At 44.3% G+C, this 21,450-nt stretch overlaps 1 protein-coding gene across 2 annotated transcripts in view; it reads right to left on the bottom strand.

Annotated features, from left to right (window-relative positions):
- LOC140694130 (uncharacterized) overlaps window positions 1-21,450 on the bottom strand; it is a 49,478-nt gene that overhangs the window by 15,210 nt on the left and 12,818 nt on the right. The window contains exons 12-18 of one of the 2 annotated variants that reach the window (XM_072957550.1): window positions 19,980-20,064; window positions 10,928-11,172; window positions 8,796-8,921; window positions 5,118-5,161; window positions 4,078-4,164; window positions 1,264-1,414; window positions 399-506 (exon numbers count right to left, since the gene is read on the bottom strand). The gene's annotated coding sequence lies outside the window, so the exon portion shown is untranslated. Of the gene's footprint in view, window positions 1-398; window positions 507-1,263; window positions 1,415-4,077; window positions 4,165-5,117; window positions 5,162-8,795; window positions 8,922-10,927; window positions 11,173-16,804; window positions 17,042-19,979; window positions 20,065-21,450 lie in introns of those variants that run through there. The other variant, XM_072957549.1, reaches the window with a different exon arrangement.

Below are 21,450 nucleotides of genomic sequence, written 5' to 3'. Positions count from 1 at the left end.
ACAACCATACAGAACCTATGGGATCCAGAAAAGGCAGTGCTTAGAGGGAAGTTTATAGCGAGAGAATCAGGTCTACCTCAAAAACGAGGAACAACTGCAATAAACAATCAAACTTACCACCTAAAAGAATTAGAAAAAGAAGAGCAAAAATAACAAAAGTAAGCAGAAGGAAGGAAATAATAAAGATCAGGGAGGAAATAAATAAAATAGAGATATAAGGAACATTTGAAAAAATCAAGCCAAGAGATGGTTTCTTGAAAGAGTAAACACAATTGACAAAATTATGTTCTATGCTGGAAATTGACACAACAATGCAAACTGACTATAACTCAATAAAATAAAAATTAAAAAAATAAATATATTAACAAAAGAAAAAAGAAAAGGTAGTTTCTACTCACCAGACTGGAGGAGGGGACTGCAACCCATGCGGGGTCACACCCCATGGGAAAGCCTGGGGTCAGGATCGGAGGAGCAGGGTGCTGTGGACATGATCTGTCACAGGGTTTCTGCAGGAGGGGAGTGTGAGGCATGTGAGCAGGCTGAGGACTGGCCATTTGAGTAAGTTCATGGGCTCTGTGGTGGAGGGGCTCCCCCAAGTTTCTGGACTTGACTCTGGGTGAGTTGGGCAGGTGGACAGTGGCTCAGTGTGAGTCCAAGTCCAGTGGAGGAGGTAGTGAGTTAGATCTAGAAGGACTCCTTCTGGGGTGGGAGGGCCCACAAGGGAGGCAGGAGGCCAAGTCCAGGTGACTGAGAACAGGGTGTGTCCTGCACAGGGCTGCAGGGCAGATGAAAGCATCCAGTCTACAGAAGGTGGAAACACGGTCCATACAAGGGCTCAGCTCAGATGTCACCTCCTCAGAGGAGCCTTCTCTGCCTGCACAGTCTACAGGGACAGCCTCCTCCAAGCACATCTCCCCAGCAGACACCTGCTCCATTTCCTGCATAGCATTCAGGACACGGGCCCCTGCTCCGTACCCAGCCATGGTTCCGCTGCCCTGAGGAAAAGCCCTCACAGGAGCCATAAAGCCCTACACGACCTGGGCCCCACCTCTCTGTCTCCTCTGGCACCACTGTCTCCACCTGGCCCTCTTCTCCTCCACTCCTGCACTCCTGACTTCCCCCAGCCTTATGTGCTCTCCAGAGCACAGGTCCCTCCTAACATGCTGTGTGTGCTCACTGTGTCTAATCCACTGCATGCCTCCCACCCAGGTCAGTAACCAGCACACAGTAGGGCTCAGTAAGTAGAGTATGAATGACTCTTACCATGACTGCTGGGAAGGCTTTTGTCTGTGGCCTACAGTGATCACACACCCGTCACACAATCTCTGAGGTCCTACTGTGTTGGGTGGGTTCCAGATACCGGGCACAGCAGGTAGTGAAGCAGTCAGGTCTCCATCCTCATGCAGCAGACAGCCTGGTGGGGGACACAGAGAAAATTAAGTAAAATATACACAATGTCCGGAGGTGATATGTTCCATGGAGAAAAATAAGGTCAGGGAGGACATTTGAGCAGATTCCTGGAGGTGTTTAAGAAGCAGGGGGAGAGAGAGCCTGGCTGAAAGAGCAGCCATCCCAAAGGCCCTAAGGGCAAAGTGGGATGTATGTGGAGGGTCTTAGTTATCCGTGTGAGTTCTTAGTCCTGCCTTGAGTATGTATGTTGCTTTCATTTGTAAACCTTGATTTCACCTTTATAGCAAATTAACCTGCATCATCAGTCTGCATAATTTAGTCAACTCTGTTTCAGGTGTTGTGGGCACAATGGCAGGCTAATTACTTGGGTTGGCAAAGAATTACCAGCGTCTGAGAAGGGTTTAGGAAAGTTCAATAGGGACACTGCTATAGGCAACATCAGGCCACACAGGCAAGAGGTGCCTACACGAGAGCCAATGTTGAGTGTGTGGGATCTGTTATTGGGGGGGTGCTGTGCACACAAGAAGGAGGGGGCTGCATGATCAATTCATGCACAGGTACCTTGTTGGTTGTGAGATCTGTCAGGGGCTTCTCTGAACAAAAGGCTTTACCAATTTAATAAGGGAAGGATGTGAGTTCTCTCTTCCTGGGGCAATGAGGTTTCATAGGGTAAACACACAGCAAGAGAAGATGTTTTATAGCTTGTGGAAATGCAGGTGTGCAAAGGGTCCTGCAGTGGGGAGTGGGAGGTAAGGGGCCACTGGGCTCTAGGCACACAGAGAGCCCATGGGTGAGGGTGTATGACTCTGAAGAGTGCCTGCTGGCTTCACACCAGGGACTTTATGTGGAAAGAGGAGAATCTAGGTTATCGGCACGTGTCTACTCAGTGACCTCCCTAAGCCTAACTCTGTCAGGCACCAGGTGGCTATGAAGTGAACATGAAGGTCCCCACCCTGAGGACCCCAATGAATGAACATCTTGATATCCTCAAGCCCCTTCCCCTGCACCACCGCCCCACCATATCTGGGTCTCAGGCTTTGACCCTGACATCAGTGGCATCTTCGTTCCCTACATCCAGCTCCTCTGGACATCTCTGTGATGAGCTGTTCCATGTCAGCAAGCCCCAAACTGAGCTCTGCCTTTACCCCATGTTTACTTCCTTCCTGTGAAGCCCCTCGTGAAGGAGCCACCACTAGCAGGATCCTACAGCTCTGAGGCTCTGCCTTCCCCACCCCTCCGATGTCTCCCAGCCCATGATCCCCTATGGAGGTCCCTATTATCCTCTCCCTCCCACTTCATTCTTGGGATGCACACCAAATCCCTCTTCACAATCTCCCACAAGACAGGTCCAGGTCCACTTGGGGACACTGAGGTGACACAGGCGGATGTTGCTGGGAATGAAGAGCAGGATACTTTAGCAGAGGAGAGGAAAGGGCTTTAAATCCAACAGAACACACGCTAAAGTGGTGGCAAGACACCCATAAAGGGTGAGGCAGGCATCACACTGCAGCCCCGCCCTCTGCTCCCCCAGGGTGCCCTGTGTTTCCTGCTTTGGCCTAGGGGACTCCCCCCTCACTCTCTGTTAGAGGGGTGCCCATCCATTCATTCACACCCTCATTAACCATGTACATGGGTCCTGCTCAATGCCAGGCCTCAGCTAGATGACAGCCCATCCTTGGGGACACAGCTCAGATCTTACCTCCTCCATGAAGCAGTTCTGGATTCCCACCCCCCCTGAAGCTCCTCTGGCCTCAATTGAGACCACTAGGGCTGTGACCACACTCTGATTACATCCCAAGTCTGTGATCTCTGTGAAAGCCCTGGGCCCAATGTAGAAAGAGACTCAGAAAAATGGGGCCAAAACGGGCTAAGAAAAATGTTACTAGTTCTCTGTTACAGAGAAGGGCACTGAGCAGAGAGAGGGCAGTGTCCAACCAAAGCCACAGAGGAGGGTCTCAGTGAGCCCTCCCATGGCCCTGTTACTAGTTCTCTGTTACAGATGAGGACACTGAGCCACAGAGAGGGAACAGAGCCCTGCTATAGCCTTGGCCCCACGACCTGTGTCCTTTATGACTAGCTCCATGCTGCCAGCAGGGGTGTGGGCCTGGAATGGACGTTGAAAGCAGCCTGACCCCCAGGCCCCCTTCATACACAAAGTCAGTCTCAGGAACACCCCTCAAGACCTACCCTATACCCCTGGGATTGGGACCTGATTGCTGTTCCTGGAAGCTGTCTGGGTTTCCCTGTGAATTGCCCCAGGAGGTGCTTGGGACAGCCACAGGGCCCCTGAGGCTTCCTGTCCCCAGCTGAGCAGCTCTGGTCCCCTTGACTGTCCCTGGCCCAGGCCTGATTACACAACGTTTTGGCCGGGTAGCCAGCTGTGGAGATGAGGAAATGGGGGCAACATGCAGATACACGCAGAGGTTCAGGTATTCACTCAACAATCACTGATTCAGGCTTTGCAGTGTGGCTGGCCTGGGCCCAGGCCTGGGTGTCCAGTAGTGAATACAGTCAACCCCTTGAGCCTTCTGGGAAAGCAGTCCTCAGAGAAACGGGCCCTCAGTGCAACCACCCTGCTCCCCATGAACAATCACACTGAGATGAGGCTGCGGTCATGGGTCCCAGTGGAGGATGAAGGGAGGAGGAAAACCCAGAATGGGCACTTACCATGAGCCTGGACACTGGAACCAGATGACCTGGGCTCTGTAATCTGGGGTGGTCACCTCAGCTGTTCTCTCTGCGCCTCAGTTACTTCTGCAGAAATGGATGATAATGCCTGTCCCTGCCCCACAGATTTTCATGAGGAGTCAGTAAGCTTCTCTAAGGTGTGTAGAACAGTGCCTGGCTATGGGTCAGGATCCTGCTCACCTCACAAGAGTCTGTCCCACTTTAAAGATGATAAAGTCAAATCTAAGGGGGTTATGAGACCAGCCTGGGCTAGCCCCCTTCTCATGGTCTGCTGTCCATGTCTCCTGCTTTAACATCATACCTCTGCCCCCATATCCACCCAGCAAAGTAGGTGCTGAGAATCTGAGCAAATCAGAGTATGAATGGAGGCACACCCTCTCCCCATCTTGGGCACCTGGTGTGGTGGGCAGGTTGGGGATATCGGGCTCCTCCAGACTGTCCAGGAGGCCCAGCATGTCGGTCACCTCATTTCCACTCAACACGGAGTAGGTGTGTGGCCAAGGGCCAGAGGGCGCTGGAGTAACCCAGGGTGGGTGGATGCTAGGTAGGTGTGGGAGGCACAGAGTGGCCCCTGGAAGACAGTGTCCAGGCAGCCAAGGGGCAATGAATGAGGGTCCCCAAAAGGGGCAGAGGACAGAGTCCAGCCTGGACACCACCCCCTGCTGGACCCTGATCTGGGGTGAGAATTGGGACAAGCCAGTGCCCCTCTGGGACTCTACATCCAGCAAAGAGGTGAGGAAAAGTTAAGGAGACCGTGCTCCCTGTGTGAGGGCGCTGCTTCCAGGATCCTGGAGGTTCCATAGACCCTTGTGAAGTGGCTGCTGTTTGCAGCCCCATGTGGGCAGAAGAACTGAGGCAGGGAGGACAGAGTGACTCAGGACAGAGCTAGGATTCATCCAGGAGTGTGTGCTGAGCCTCTTGCTAAGAGCAGCCTCTGGGCATTATGGACTCAGGAAGTGTCTTGTCGTCCCTCTTAAGGCTCCTGGCATGTTAGGCAGGAAAGGTCCCAGTGCCCATACCTGGGCCTCTCTGGGTGATTCTGACATGTGGGATCATGATGGTCCTGAGAAAGGAGAGAGAATGTGGGCTGGGCGTCAGGTCTGCATCAGACCCTAATGATGCCCCTAATGTTGTGTGACTTGGAAACTCCCTGACCTCTCTGTGCCTGGCTTTCCAGCCCTGACTCAGAGGGCTGCTGTGATTGGCACACAGTAGGACCTCAATCAGAGGAAAAAGCCAGCCCTTCCCCAGGAACCTCTCCTCTTACATTCCCAAAGCTAAGCCCATGTTCCACACATCACCAGAGCTGAAACTTGACAAACAGGGCAAGTGAAATCCAGCAACTCCTCCCTCCTGCCTGAGGCCCTTCCCTCCTCAGTGACAGTGGCTCTGAGCAGGTCTCTGCATCCCAGAAGTCTGAACTGAGCCTTGTGACCTGGAGGAGTCCCTGTTCCACACAACTTTGTTTCCAGGTCCTTCCAACAAGACACAAGATCACCTGGTCAGTGTCTTAGCTACAAGGTCCTCCCTTTGCAAATTGCCCCATCACACCCGGGCTAGATGATGTGAGTTCCAGAGCACATGACCATCCAAATGATGACTTCAGGGAAACATCCCTGCCCACACTGCACTCTTCAGAGCCCACCTTCTAAACTAAGGGGTAGTGACCCACGGTTGTGCACACTTTTATCAGAACACAGCCCTCACCCACCCACCATTGGAAACACGTGAGAAGCAGAGATTCCCAAGTGCCTGGACCCCTGTCATCCAGAAAGCAGAGGGTAGGATAACAGACAGAAGGGGAGAAAGTACTTTCAGACTATATATCTGATAAGGGGTTAACACCCAAAACATATAAAAAACTCTTACAATTCAACAGCAAAAAACAAGCAATCTGATTTAAAAAGTGGGCAGAGGAACTGAATAGACATTTTTCCAAAGAAGGCACACAGATGTCTATCAGGTACATGAAAAGGTGCTCAACATCACTCACCATCAGGGAAATGCAAATCAAAACCACAATGAGATACCCCCCTCACCTGTCAGGGTGGGTGTCATCAAAATACAAGAGATAACAAGTGATGGTGGTGGTGTGAAGTAAAGGGAAACTTGTGCAATGTTGGTGGGAATGTAAATTGGTGCTATCACTCGGGAAAAGAGTAAGAAGTCTCCCCCAAAATTTAAAATTAGAACTTCCATATGATCCAGCAAGTCCACTGCAGGAAATATATCCAAAGGAAATGAAATCACTATGTCAATGAGACAACTGCACCCTCATGTTCACTGTATCATTATTTACAATAACCAAGATATGTAAACAACCTAAGTGTCCATCAGCAGATGAATGGGTACAGAAAACGTGATGCATATATATGTATATAAAATGGAATCTTATTCAGACATTAAAAAAGTGAAATACTGCCATTTGTGACAACTTGGGTGGACCTTCAGGGTATTATGCTAAGTGAAATAAATAAGACAGAAAGACAAATACCTATGATCTCATTTATATATGGAATCTACAAAATAAACCGAAACACATAGAAACAGAGATCAGGTTGGTGGTTGCCAGAGGTGAGTCAGGGGGTGATTGAAATTCGGGAAGATAATCAAAATGTACAAACTTCCAGTTAGAAGATAAACAAGTCCTGGGGACATAATGTACTGCAAGGTGACTGTAGTTAACAGCACTGCGTTGTGCATTTGTTAGTTAAGAGAGTACCTCTTAAAATTTCTCATCACAAGGAAAATAGTGTGTCACTATGGGTGATGACAGACGTCAAGTAAAGTTAATGAACGGATCATTTCACAATATGCACATGTAACAAGTCATTATGCTGCACACCTAAAGCCAACAAAGTTATGTGAAAATTGTATCTCAGGAATACTTATGTCAGGAAGCGGGGGTGCGAGCCTGGACTACCTAGTGCAGGAGCTGCCTTTGCCCTCCAACAGCAGAGGGTGGTAGTTGTGACAGAGACTGTAGGTCCCTCAAAGCCTAGAATGTTTACTGTCTGGACCTTCACAGGGAGAGAGTGCAGACCCTGCCCTGGAAGACAGTGGTCATGGCAGCAACAACGGCCTGCCTGTATGCAGGCTCAGCCCAGACAGCTCCTGTGCTCTGCTGTCACCGCATTTACTTCCCTCCACACCCTCAGAGGGAGAGGCTTCAAAGTTCTCACTTTACACGTGAGAAAACTGAGGCTGATTTGCTCTGAATTATTGACAAAGTGGTGGGGGAAGCTTTGAATTCCAGTGTTCTGATTTCAAAGCCACATCTCAGTCCTGATTTTTAGAAGTTGGAGGTCCAGGCACTGGGGACCCTCCACCTTCCTCACTTGTAGTCGTACTCCAGGGCTGCCACTCCCAAGGCGTCTGGGTGAACACATTTAATCCGCTTACTCTGCACCAGCTGAGCCCTTGGCTGCCAGTCTGTTGTCACTGCCTGAAACCAGCTGAGGTTTTACAAGTGAACCATCACCCCCTGCCAGCCCACCTGCCCTGCCATGTGGAGAAGACCCCTCCTAGCCTGGACATTCTAAACCCTTAGCTCGCACATTTGCACAACTGCATCAAAAGGACCCTACTCCCTGTGTGGAGATATCGACAAGGGGAAGGGAGGGGAGTTTGGGGTGGCCGCTTACTGTGAAGGTGACACATGACAGGGACATGTTCATGTCCATAATGGCACTCAATTTGAAGCTTAGAACATGGTCACAGCGAGGGGTAAAAGCTGAGAGACTACAAGGCTGCCTAGAAAGGGGCTTGACTATTGAATTGTAAATGTGTAATTTAATTTAAAAATTAGCCCCCTGGGTGATAAGAATTTGCCCCTAAGGCCAGAATTGGCCACCTGACCCCTGGGAACCCCTCAATTCCAGGATGTAATCATCTGAGCATGGAGGGGGCTTAAATTGGAGTGCTGTCCTCTCAGTCATGGTGCACCTGCCCACGTGTGCACCCATGATCTGCAGTGCTCACACATCAAGGAGGTCCAGGTCATAAGGAAGGGATGACAGACTGTGAGGTCACACGTGTGCCCCTGCAGGGGTGAATGTTGTATAGAGAAGAGCCTCCCACTCTCACCTCCAGGAGGGGTGATGGAGGGAACAGGACTCCTGAGTCCAGAGGCTTAGCAAGCATCCTGGCTGAGGGTGGGGAGGCTGTCCACTCCGAAGTCATAGGTCAGATGGTAGATTGGGGTCCCACCCCCACATCTCACCAGTGAGAACGTCTAGTCTGTTTTCTCTGTAAACTGGAACCCAGTCACCCTCACCCTCAGAACTGGGGGCAGCCTGTGTAAATTACTACACAAAGCCCTGGGCTGTTTCAGGTGCCCGGGGGTGTCCAGCCCCCCTAGGCCCGGCAGGTGGGAGAGGAGAGTTGTGGGTTAGCAGGTGTGACAGCAGAGCTGAGACTTGGCTGAGTGCATGCACTCTAATATCCAGGAACTGGGAGCTACCAGTAGCAAATCTGTTCACTGAGGCCATGTGTACTCTCCCTTGTCATTTACAATCCCCTGTTTGAACAGAGGCCTCTGGAGTCTATTTGCCACATTGTTGCCTGTCACCTCACTGTTGCAGTTCCAGGGTCTCCATTTAGCCAGCTTGAAGGAATAGTCAAACTTTTTCTTAAAACCAGTGACAGAAAACCAAAGTGGCTTTAAGAAGCAAACAGGGCAGGAGAGAATGACTTACCTAACTGAGACGTCCACAGGCAGATAGCTTCAGGCAGGTCTGTACCTGGTGCTCAGTGACATCAACAAAAGTCATCCTTCCCCACCTCTGGGCTCTGCCACTGGTGTCATCTTCACATGGCTCTGCCTTTATAAAGCAAGATAGTCACCAACTGCCACAGGCTGACATCACCACCCCTCAACTCCCAACTGAAATAGAACTTCTCTGCTCCCAGGATTCCAGCAACTAGGCCTGACCTCCGTGGAGCCTGATTGGGCTGGTGCCCAGCCTTGAGCCAATCACAGTGGCCAGGGAGGATGGAAAATGCTGATCGGCCAGATCAAGGCCATGTGACCATCCTCTTCAGGAAACCTGTGAGCTGTTCACCTGTTTCCAGCTTGGGAGAGTGTGATGTCTCCCAGAGGATTCTGCTTCTAGCACAACCTGCTGGTGGCACAATGAGCTGGAATGAGCCTGTCTGCTTGGTGACAAGTGACAGGTCACTTAGTGGTTCCTTGCTCCGGGGAGGGAGGCATGTCCACACAGTATTGGGGCTTCAGAGCCAGAATGTAGTAGAAAAGCCTCCTGGTCTCCCAAAAGGTGGGAAAGTGAGCAGTGACACTGGAAAGGCACTCCTCTCTGTGGCCCTTGGCTTTCTCCTTGTTACAGTGGAGAGTGCAGTGCTGCCCCTGACAGCCCACTTCCCTGCTTGGAGGCCTTTGCAACAGGTGGAGAGTGCTTGGAAAAGCCCATTTATTCTGAGGAACTGTTATTGCTCCTGGTGGGATTATTATTTTCATGTCACTTGTGAGGTGGGCCCTGAGGGGTCCCTGATCTGGGGGCACAGACACCCACACAAACTTGGCCCAGTATTGCTGTTCATTCAACAATGTCTTACCAAGCACCTACTGTGTGCCAGATTCCCAGGGTAGAGCAGTGATGTTGACAGCACAGGTCCCTGCCTCACCTCATCTCTGCATCCCAGGTGGGGTCACCAGAGTGGGAGTTCAGGAAGCAGAGGATGTGGCCGAAGCCTTGTGGGAACCCCTGGGTTTTTCTCTGTGCTGAGGACCCAAGCAGCACACCGATTATGGGACTCAGTACCCGCAGGACCCAGCATTGATGGGTAAAGGAGAGGGGCATTTCTACAAGCCCATCCTCACTAACCCCAGGCTCTGGAGGGCAGCTCCAGTCTGCTCAAACCCAGGGGGCATCTTCCTCCATCCTGATCACCCTCTGGTATTACTCCCCGCTCAGATGCAATTTTCCCTGTGGTAGCTACACTCAGAATATGTGTTTGTTTCTCTCCCATGTGGTTAAGTGGACTTCAGATGCATGATAGCGATGGAGTGGCTAAGCCTCTGGGCAGATTGCTGGGTGACCCGTGGAACTTGCTGCACATGGTGAGCTCCCTTCTGTCAACCAATGGGCCAGGCCCCACCACTGTTCTGTCTGTTCTACCTCACTTAACCTGCACAGACACTCTGTGCGGGACATCCTGTTATCCCCCATCTCTGCTAACCGTGGGTGGACAAAGCTTGGGTTTGAGAAAGTTGCCCAGGTCACATGGTTGACAAGTGCGGAGCTGGGGATTTGCACCCTGGTCCCAGGAGTCTGGATCATGGAAAGGGCTGGGTGGGGCAGCTTATTGCAAAGGGAAGTCCTGCCCAAGCCCCTCCCATGAGAGCCCACCCAACAGCACAACTCGGAGAGTCAGCATTTCCTGGACCAGATGGACAGAACCTCAAAACTTCTTTGCAGATAGTTTCCATGTTCTTTTGCAAGCACAGAAAGGCCGCAGACCAGGGAAGGATAAGGCCAAGAGTGTTTTCACTGGGGAGAGTGAAGGACAAGTGTGAAGACACACAGCACTCCCAGCAGCCATCTCGGCAGAGCCTGACACTGGGTGAGCAGCTACCGTGACTACCTACCATAACCCTGTGAGGTTCATGCCTGTACAACTCTGCCTGTGAGAAGAGCAAAGTGAAGCTCAGAGAGGTGTGGGGACATTCCAAAAAGAAACAGATAAGGTGGGATCATCACCACCATGCTGTGCAGGTGTCACACTGTCACACTGCTCATGCATGGCCTGCTGGGAGTAGTGAAGGCCTGATAGGAGCACAGGAACACTGTGGTGAAGGTGACGTTTCTACCTGGGACAGCTGGTACCGGGGACTCTAGCTGGTTCTTCATTGTGCCTGCTTTGAGTGTCAGCGTGTTGCAGCCTCATGTAGGGGAAGGGCTGTCTCCTTTCCACACCGGTGCAAAAGGAAGAGCATGTACACACTGGCATCACCATAGACCACCGGCAGGATCAGGATCTGGAGCTCAGAGCAGAAACTGCCAACACCTCAGGAACTGGTGCAAGAGGAGGACCTGAGTGCCCCCTGAAATATTTCTAGTTTTAAAAACATACTTCATTAGGGGGAAGTGATAAACAGTTGATCCCTTCAAAATATTCTGTTATCCAAGGAACAATAGCACCTCAGCATTGTAAGAGGTTTAACTCAGTCATCAATAACCATCACTATAGGTATGAGAAAACAGAGTGTTAGGAGTTACAAAAGGGTCTCAAGATCATGCAGGTCAGAACTGAGAACCATCCAAAGCATGTGCTGCATGATAGCCTCTCTAAGCTACCTGAGGCTTGGTCTGCTCCTGACACAGGGCAGATGGTTCTGAGAAAACCACACTCCTCAGGGGACCCCAGGGAGTTGACAGAGTTGAGTCTGGGTTCCTGGTCATCTTCTAAGTCTGGAATTTTGAGATTCTTCTGCACCTGTCCTTCCTCCAGAACAGAATCTGATTCAGGCGGGATTCCAAGGACTGAGGCATGTGCCAGGCAAGAGAGCAGGCATGGCTGGATGAGAGCATCACCAGTGCCATTAAAAAAGAGGCCAGGGCACTGAGATTTCCATTGATTTAGCATCATGGCTGGGAGGGGTCATGTGTTCTACAGTGAGTTCCGAGTATCCTGCACCGCCCTCGAGGACCTGCAGGGGGCGAACGAAGCCAGCGTGCCTTAGGTGGCGGTGCGCATGCGCAGTCCGCGTCAGCAGCCAGCGTCTTCCCTGGGGGCGGAGCTTGCTTTCCTCAGGGCTGAGAGGGCGGCGCCAAGGAGGCTCCGGGACACCGCTGCCTGCGTGTCTGCGGGAGGATGCTCCCCGCTCTCTGTCTGAAGTTACGCCGGTTTCCCACGACCTGAGCCCGCTTCCTGCCGGGGTGTGTGTGGACCTGACCGAGCTGGGGCCCCGGCCAGCAGGGCAGGAGGGGACGGGTGCGCTGGCGGGCCCGCTTCGACTATTCTCCTCGCCCGCCGGGAGCGGGTGAGTGCCCGTGTCCATCGGGGCCGCTGGGGTGTCCGCGCCCCTGGTCCTCACCGCCCGGGTCCCCCCTTCCCCCGTGTGATCGTAGGTGTGTACACCGCGGGTCAGGAGCGGGGATGCGGGTGTGAGTGTCCGTGTCCATCCGGGCCGCGGGGGTGTCCGCGCCCCTGGTCCTCACCGCCCGGGTCCCCCCTTTCTCCGTGTGAACGGAGGTGTGTACACCAAGGGTCAGGAGCGGGGACGCGGGTGTAATGGGAAAGGGGCTGAGAAAGTACTGAGAGTTAAAGAGAAGTGTGTAAAATTACATTATGTTAATTTTTATATTTTAAGTGTGTCAAAGTCAGAGTTTATCATGCTTTTACTTTCTTGTCTTTAAAGGAATGCAATCATTTAGTTTATACTTAAAATATGCTTCTCAGCTTATCTCATTTTCAAGTCAAAATACTGCCACGGTTGACATTTTCTCATAATACAGTGACAATCTTAAACATGTGTGAATATAAACTCATTGAAAAAATCTTGCAGTATTCCATGGTGAGTTGTCTTCTTAAAAATAATATCCAGGCCATTGCTAAATTATTACAAAAATATAAATTTTTTGAAGCACTTTTAGAAGTTCCACACACAGTGGTATTTTTAAAACACCAACCACTGCATAGTGCTTAAGATCATTTAAGATGAAATATATTCAGACCTAAAACTTTAGAATACTCAAAAGGCAGGGTAATGGCTGCTTTTTCATTGCAAATACACTTTTTTCTTCATAAGTGCAAAATACGAAGGTATTCAGCTAAATTTTGTATATCTTAATTCAAAAGGTGAAATTAGAATATAATCTCATTTTTTATTTTAAGGCTATTTCCCATAAAAATTGGTATTTTTATCTGTAGGACCTTAATTGTCTATTCATTTGTTTTTTTCTTTTCGTTTATTTTCTTTAACAGAGAGTGCATTCTTGTGTCTTGTTAGAGTTTTTAATTCTCCTAACTTATTCCAAGACTTTCTGACACTGATAGTAAATAATGGGAAAGGCCTTATAGTAACTGCATCTTTTCATGTAGTCAGGATTTTTTTTTTTTTGGATAACTTTTTTTTACAATTTCCACTTGGTTCACAATATTATCCCATTATGACAACTCAATAAAAAATTGTAATCTGTTTACACCAAGACACTTATGTCAGCACAGTGCTTTTGCTGATATGATTTTACATTAGATTATAATATAATATTTGATTTGATTTACATATAGACTAATACCTATTTTATATATTTACACACATATATGAATATCTGCTAAATGTCATTAATTTGCATGGGGTGGTAGCTGATAACATGTGATCTTTCTGACCATTGGCTATTCTTATGTGTGTCTAACGTACTTCTTAGAACAGATACTAGAACATCACACCTCTCATTATACAGTATTTTAAAGGTTATATTTTATTTTATTTATTTTTAAACATTTTTTATTGAGTAATAGTCATTTTACAATGTTATGACAAATTCCAGTGTAGAGCACAATTTTTCAGTTATACATGAACGTACATATATTCATTGTCACTTTTTTTTTTTGCTGTGAGTTACCACAAGATCTTGCATATATTTAAGATTCCACACATGAGTGATCTCACATGGTATTTCTCTTTCTCTTTCTGTACTGCTCCACCATGAATAACATTCTTCAGGAGCATCCATATCTCTGCAAATGGCGTTATGTAGTCAGTTTTTGTGGCTGAATAGTATCCCATCATATAAATATCCTACATCTTTATCCAGTCATCTGTTGATGGACATTTTAGGCTGTTTCCATGCCTTAGCTGTTGTAAATAGTGTAGAAAAATCAGCTGAAAACCTTATGGGGGTTCCCTTGTAACTCACTCTTTGTTTTTCTCTTGCTACCTTTAGGATCATTTCTTTATCCTTGAATCTGGCTATCTTGATTAGGATATGCCTTGGTGTGGGTCTGTTTCGGTTCTTCCTGCTTGGGACCCTCTGAGCCTCCTGTGCTTGGATATGATTCCTTCTTTAGGTTTGGGAAATTTTCAGTCATGAGTCCTTCCCATACCTTTTCAATCCGCTTTGTTCTTTTTCCCCTTCTGGAACTCCTATTATGCATACATTGGCACAGTTTATATTACCCCATAGGTCCCGTATATTGTTTTGTTTTTCATTTGTTTTTCTCTCAGCTGTTCTGATTGGGTGCTTTCTGTTGTCCTGTCTTCTAGGTCACTTATTTATTCTTCTGTATTTTCTTGTCTGCTTTGCACAGCCTTTAGGTCAGCTCTCATCTCAGCCAATGAGTTTACTAATTCTACCTAGTTCTTCTTTATAGTTTCTATTTCATTTTTGATACATTTTATATACCTAAACACTATTTCTTTTAGTTCCTTCAGTACTTTGATCACTCTTTTTTGAAATCTTGATTTAATAGACCATCAATGTCTATTTCTTTGTTCATGCTTTCAGGGGATTTCTCTTGATCTTTTCATTGGGAGTGGTTTCTCTGCTTCTTCACATTGCTCATATCTCTCTGGCACCGTGGCTTAAGGAGTAGCAGTTACCTACTTATCCTGGAGATGGTGTGCCCTTAATGATTTTATCGAGAGGACTTTGTGTCTTTGCCCTGCTTCATGAACTCAGCTTGCTGTTTCATAGGCCTTCTGTTGGCACCCTCATCTGTGCTGCTCTCAGTGGCTGTTGGCCAGCAGATTGTGCCCCCTCCTAACACTAGGTCAGGAGCTGAACTCTTATCCAGTGGGTGGGCAGGTCACTCCCCCTCCTGATGCCACAGTCAGATGCTGTGCTTAGGGGGAAGCAGGTGGGCAGATCACACCCTGTCCCAGCACTGTGGTCAGGTGCTGTGTTCCTGCCAGGAAGGTGGGTGGCTGCCCACCTGCCCTCTCCTGGTGCTGGTCGCTCCGCTGCTCTGTGCAGCTGCCTGCTCTGCCTCGGGTAGGCGGTCTGTAGGTGGGCTCAGGGAAGACCACGGAACAGCCCCGCCTACGCTCTGTGCCAAATCTGAGCTCCTTGTTTCCCTTGGCGGCACAAGTTCTCTGAGGTGTCAGGGTAGAAAAATCCTCTCTGCCTCAGGCTATAAACAAGTCTCAGTCCTGCCTAAAAGGTTGTGGGGCCCCCACGTGCAGATTCAGGTCTCAGCCCTGCCCCCGCCCTGGCAATATGCACAGGAGGAGATGGTAGCTGTGGCTGAGCCCTGTCTCTCTTCTTGCGAGATGTGCCAGTAATGGCACAGGTCTGAGGAGACAAAGGCTTCAGCACCCCTCCCCCTAGGGCACATGCCTGCTTATAGTTTTGTTTACCTTCTGAGTTAAAATTTACCTGACAATGAAATGTATAAATTAGCCTTTTGAGGTTCATCCTTGTATCGGTAGTTGATTCTTTTTTATTGTTGAATTGTATTCCATTGTTTGAATATACTATCATTTGTTTTATCCATTCTCCTACTGATAAATACTTAGGCTTTGGATATCTTTTTTTGCAAGCAAACATTTTTTTTTAAAAATGCAAATATAATATACATGCTTACATGTGAACATATCTTAAGTATACAGCTCAGTGATTTTTCACAAAGTAAACACATCTATGTAACCTTCATCCAGTCAAGAAACAGAACATTGCTGTTCCACTTTGGGTTTCTTCCCAGATACTATGGCACCCCTTTGATGGATTCACCATCCTAAATTCAGCCACCATGGATTGGTTTTTTTGCTTTTGAAATTTTTAGTCCCGTACATTCCACTCAACATTATGTAAGATTCATCCACTAGTGTTTTCTGTAAACTAGTATATTTATTTTTATTGCTTTAAAGTATACAACTTGTATGCATGTGCCACCACTTATGGTTATGTATTTATTGTTGACAGGTGTTTGGGTCATTTTCTATTTGGGGCTATAACAAATAGTGATTATGAGAATTTTCTGGATGTCCTTTTGTGCTCTGATGTAGAAGCTTCTGAAGGGTACACAGGGAGTGTGTGTTTGTATGTATGTATATGTGTGTGTGTGTGCATATATACACACACACACATATACATATATAACTTTCATTCAAAAAGCCTACTTTCAAATTATTTGTAAGAATTTATATTCCCACTGGCCATGTGTAAGAGTCCCCATTGCATGTTACCCTCACCAATGCTTCATATCACTTAACAACTAACTATTCTAGTGGATGTCTAATGGTGTTCCAAGTGTGGTTTTAGTACGTATTTTTATTATTACTAAAGAGCTCAGCCACTTTTCATAGCTTATTTGGATTTTTCTTTTTGTGTGTGAAGCACCTGTTCAATTTTTTTGCACATTTTAATATTGAGGTTTTGCCTTTTTCTCCACTGGTTTTTGTTCTCTATATGCCCTAGATACAAGTCTTTTGGTGGATATAGATATAGCAAATATATTTTCGCACCATGTGGCTTTTCACTTTCTTAATGGTATCTCTTGATAAAAATAATTCTTAATTTTACTGAAGTCCAACTTAAAACTCTTCTTTTATGTTTAGTGCTGTGTCCTGTTTAAGAACTCTTTGCCGCTTCAAAGTCATTAAAATATCTCCTACACTATTTTCCAGATGCTTTATTTTGGTGGGGGATTAGGTTATTTATTTTAATGGAGGTACTGGGAGTTGAACCCAAGACCTTATGCATGCTAAGCACACATTCCACCTGAGCTTTACCCTCCCCCAGATGCTTTGCTTTTTGTTTCAAATTTATTAGATTTATAATCTATCTAAAATTACTGTTCATGTATGGTACAGGGTTTAATTCAATACTGTTCCATTGGTCTATATGTCTAACTTTAGGAAGTTATCACATAGACTTAATATTGTTTTATAATAAGTTCTTTAACATTGTTCTTTAATATCAGCTTGGCTATTGTTGGCTCTTCAAGCTTCTCTATGTATTTAGAATCAGCTTGTCAAGTTCTACAAAGAAACAGTAACAACAATTAAGTTTTGGGGATTTTGATGTGCACATATAAATCTTTGAATCAGTTGAAGGGGAACTGACATCTTTAAAATGTTGAACCCTCCAATCCATAAATTTGGATTACCTCCCCTATACTTATTTTTATCACTGCTGTTACAAATTATCACAAATTTTGCAGCTTAAAGCAACACAAACTTATTATTTTATGATTCTGTAGGTCAAGTCAGGAACAGGTATCACTTGGCTAAAAATCAAGATGTCAGCAGGGCTGTATGCCCTTCTGTAAGTCAAAGGAAGAATATATTTCCTTGTCTTTTCCGGCTTCTAGTGTTCACCCACATTTCTTTACCCATGACCCTTCCTCTATCTTCAAAGCTAACAGCTTTACAGCTTTCTAATCCTTCTTCCAAAGTCATATCTTTCTGACCACATCTGGGAAAGATTTTCAATTTTTAAGGACTCCTGTTGTTAGACTAGGCCCATGTAGATAATCCAGGCTAATCTCCCTGTCTCAGAGTCCTTAACCTGATACATCTGCAAAATACCCTTTGCCATGTAAAATAACATATTCACAGATTTCAGGATTAGAACATGGATATAGGTAGGGGTCAGTGTGGTGCACTATTCTGTTTATCAAACTGTTTAACATTTGATACTTTCTGACAAACGTATAAGATAGAAGATCCTGGTCATGTTTAGAATGCTTCCTCTGCAAAATATTGGGCACTGAGTTTATTTGAAAGGACTGAAAATAATATTACCACAGGAATGGTTTCCTAATTCTACTGACATTTACTTACTTTATACTTAAATACCCAAAATGGTCAGCCAGGAGTGGGATCTTGGCAAATAAAATAAAAGTATAATTCAAGCTTTTATCACTGAATTTATTAGCTAATTCTATTTTAGAAACAGACAGAAAATAAAACAATTTAGAGTAAGCCTGCTTGCTTATATATTAAGTGAAAATAAAGTTTTAAAAGCATGTCTGAATATGGGATAAAGTGAGCATCATAAAATGTAATGTTAATATTTAGTACCTGGAAATCTCAAACTCCCAATTTATAAACAAGTTCATACTGTATAGCACAGGGAACTATATCCAATAAAGTTTTGTAGTAACTTATGGTGAAAAAGAGTATGAAAATGAATATATGTATGTTCATGTATGACTGAAGCATTGTGCTGCACACCAGAAATTGACACAAAATTGAAAACTGACTACATATATATATATATATATATATATATATATATATATATATATTTGAAAGGACTGAAAGGACTATATATACCAAGAAAAAAATTAGATTGCTAACCAATAAAAAATCTGTCAGTAATATAATGCTAGAAACACTGAGACACAAAAGAAAATTTCAGGCATACATCTGTTTATAGAGTCATAGAAAAAATAATGCCTATGCAAGTCCCTGATAAGCATGAGAAAATAGGAAAGGCAATATAAAAGTTCAAAATGCTTTGCTATGTAAGAGCTGCAACATGACTCAGACACAAACTTCAGTGGTCAAAATATCTATATAATTAATGATAACTTAAAGTAATTGAGGGCATCATTTTAAATGAGATAAAAATAGCTGCTCAATTTTCATATTACTAACCAAGTCATTTCTGTTTATAGTAGGTTTATATTATTTTTATATGTATTTATATTTAATAAAGACATATCAACTTAGATCCTGGCAGATAATTGACAGTGGAGCAACTGATTGATTTAAATGGGCATCACAGGCTTATCAGATTTCATATGCTTTAAATATACATTAGATATTAGCTGTCAGGAAGAGTTCAATTTTCATTTATTCTAACATAGCTGTGCCACAGGCAGGTTACTCTGTATTCACAATGGAGGATCATGATAGATATGAAGATATCAAGCCTTATTGATCTTCATAGGGGTGCTTTTATAAGAAAAGGAGAATAAAATAAAAAAAAATCTAAAATACTACTTTTTTTATAGTGTTCTAACAGTTATATCTTTTATTTTTTAACTGAGTTATAGTCCATTTACAATGTTGTGTCAATTTCTGGTGTACAGCACAATTTTTCAGTCCTTTATGAATATACGTATATTTGTTTTCATATTTTTTCACCATGAGCTACTACAAATTCTTGAATATATTTCCCTGTGCTATACAGTATAAGCTTGTTTATCTATTCTATATATACCTGTCAGTATTTACAAATCTTGAACTTCCAGTCTGTCCCTACTCACACCCCTCCCCCCTGTAAAATACTATTAAATCAACATATATTTTTGAAGAATTATGAAAAATGGGAAACTATAAGTTGTTTCTTTAAATTGGAGCAAAGAGAACTACTTTAACTGGAAAAATACTTAAAATCTGGCAAGTTTTATGATTTCATGTTCACCCCTGACAGCTTTTCTTTCCTCCTTTCTCCTTCAATCTTTATTGGACCTTCTAAAGAATTAAATTACAAAAAAGAAAAAAAGAAAGAAAGAAAGAAAATTAAGAAACAGCTCTGCATCTAAAATAACCTCCTAACTGGAAAGATGGTATACTTTGTGAAAAATTTACAGCTGCCAACTTATGATCTATGTCTCTGTCCACACTGCCTTACTTGTTAGGGAGGGTCTTAAAAAAAAAGTAAAGAAAAATAGCAAATTATAATGGCTTTTACATTTTAAATGCTTTTCTATGTGTCTACAATCTGCTCTATCATGAGTTATTAAGATAAACATTATCAGCTATACTCTACTTTCCTATCAGGCACATTGTGACTCTAAGAAGCACGCACGCTCTAACTTACCATCTGCTGGTGGTGTACAGGTTAATGCAGTTCTTTTGGCAATATATGGTTTTGTAGTCTAGTTGTCTAACTACTACATAATGGAAAAGATGTAGAACTACTGGTACCACTGCCCTCGGTCTCTGTCATTTACCTTAAACATACCTGGAAAAGTAGATTCAAAAACTCATTGGCAAGAACATTTTTCACACTCCAGATCTGATATTCTTCTAGAGTTAAGATGGCCATTCTGAAAGAGAAACAATATTTAAGAATATCTTAAATCTTCATTTTCTTATATTATTTGAATTAAACTTGTTTTACTAAACTTGCAATGGTCATTTGTCTGAAAGAAAACTAATGATTTAATGTAGATGCTGTGTATTCATCCGAAAGTAGGCCAGCAAGAATAAGTTCAAAAGTAACCAAACTCTGAAGTAGTCACTCATAACGTGGGCAATTTATCACCAAAAATCTTCCTCCAGTAAGACCTGGGAAATAACTCACAGTATCTTCTGGTTCAAGGTGAAGTTTACTAACAGAACCCACAAAAGGTTCTGGGTAGAGAAAAAGGACTATTTACTAACTTTGAAAGCATTTTTCCAAACTCTTTGGATTATGCCCTTTGACCCTAACAATTTTCTAAGATCTTTAAAACATCTGGCAATATTATTAGACTTCTTAAGAGATTTAAAAGAACTAAATATATATAATAAATGAGTATCTATATTAACATTTCCTCAAAATAAAATGTAACATTACTTTCACAAGTTGAGTAAAGCAGTATTTTTTTTTTTTTGGTGTCAAAGTGTACCAAAAATTACATTTATATACAGTAGACAATATTTCTTGGCAGGCAAAAATATAACCAAATGCTTCTTACTTCATGTTTTGAACAATCACCTTAACAATCCTAGATGAATAATAATGTTCTTAGCGTTTATTACTTAATTATATTTTTATTATCTAATGATTTATTATTTAAAGATATTTAATAATATTTACTATTAATGATATTCATGTATTCATTCAATATATATTACCATTTATTACAAGAAAAGATTTTAAAGCACTGTGATGGTAATTAATGGCTTTCATGATGCAACTTCCATTGAAGTATATTAACACCAATGTAATGGTACAAAATAATGGGTAATATTGTCACCGTCTAGTCACCAGTGAATATGGGTAATAGGTTTGGTTGAAAGGTCCAAAATCTATTCTAAATTTTTACCATTTCATTATTATGGTTACACGGAGATGGAGCAGCTAAATGATCTTTTTTTTTAATGTTCAAAAGTACAGCCATAAGAAGAAACTCGGTCTTATATAAAAATAGACAGCAATGATAACCTCCATACTTATCAAACACCCAGAAGAAAGGCGATGGAAATTGTATCTCTACATAAGGTATTTCCTAATAGAAACTTTCCTGTGTTTCTGTTTTCATATATACCAAATAGAAATGGCTACCTTAGTTTTGGGCAGAAAAGTAAATGAAGACGGTTATCTGAATTGCCAAACAAAGATCAAGCCCTGAAAAATTCATTTCTATTATTTATTTCTATTGAGTGTCAGTTAATAAGACTATGATGATTTCTTCTGGATTTGTGATTGAAAAAAATGTTACTTATTT

The sequence above is a fragment of the Vicugna pacos genome, unplaced genomic scaffold (assembly GCF_048564905.1).
Source record: "Vicugna pacos unplaced genomic scaffold, VicPac4 scaffold_20, whole genome shotgun sequence".
Classification (NCBI taxonomy): Eukaryota; Metazoa; Chordata; class Mammalia; order Artiodactyla; family Camelidae; genus Vicugna; species Vicugna pacos.
The sequence above is the reverse complement of the archived record's forward strand: the minus strand, read 5'-3'. Positions and strand labels throughout refer to the sequence as shown.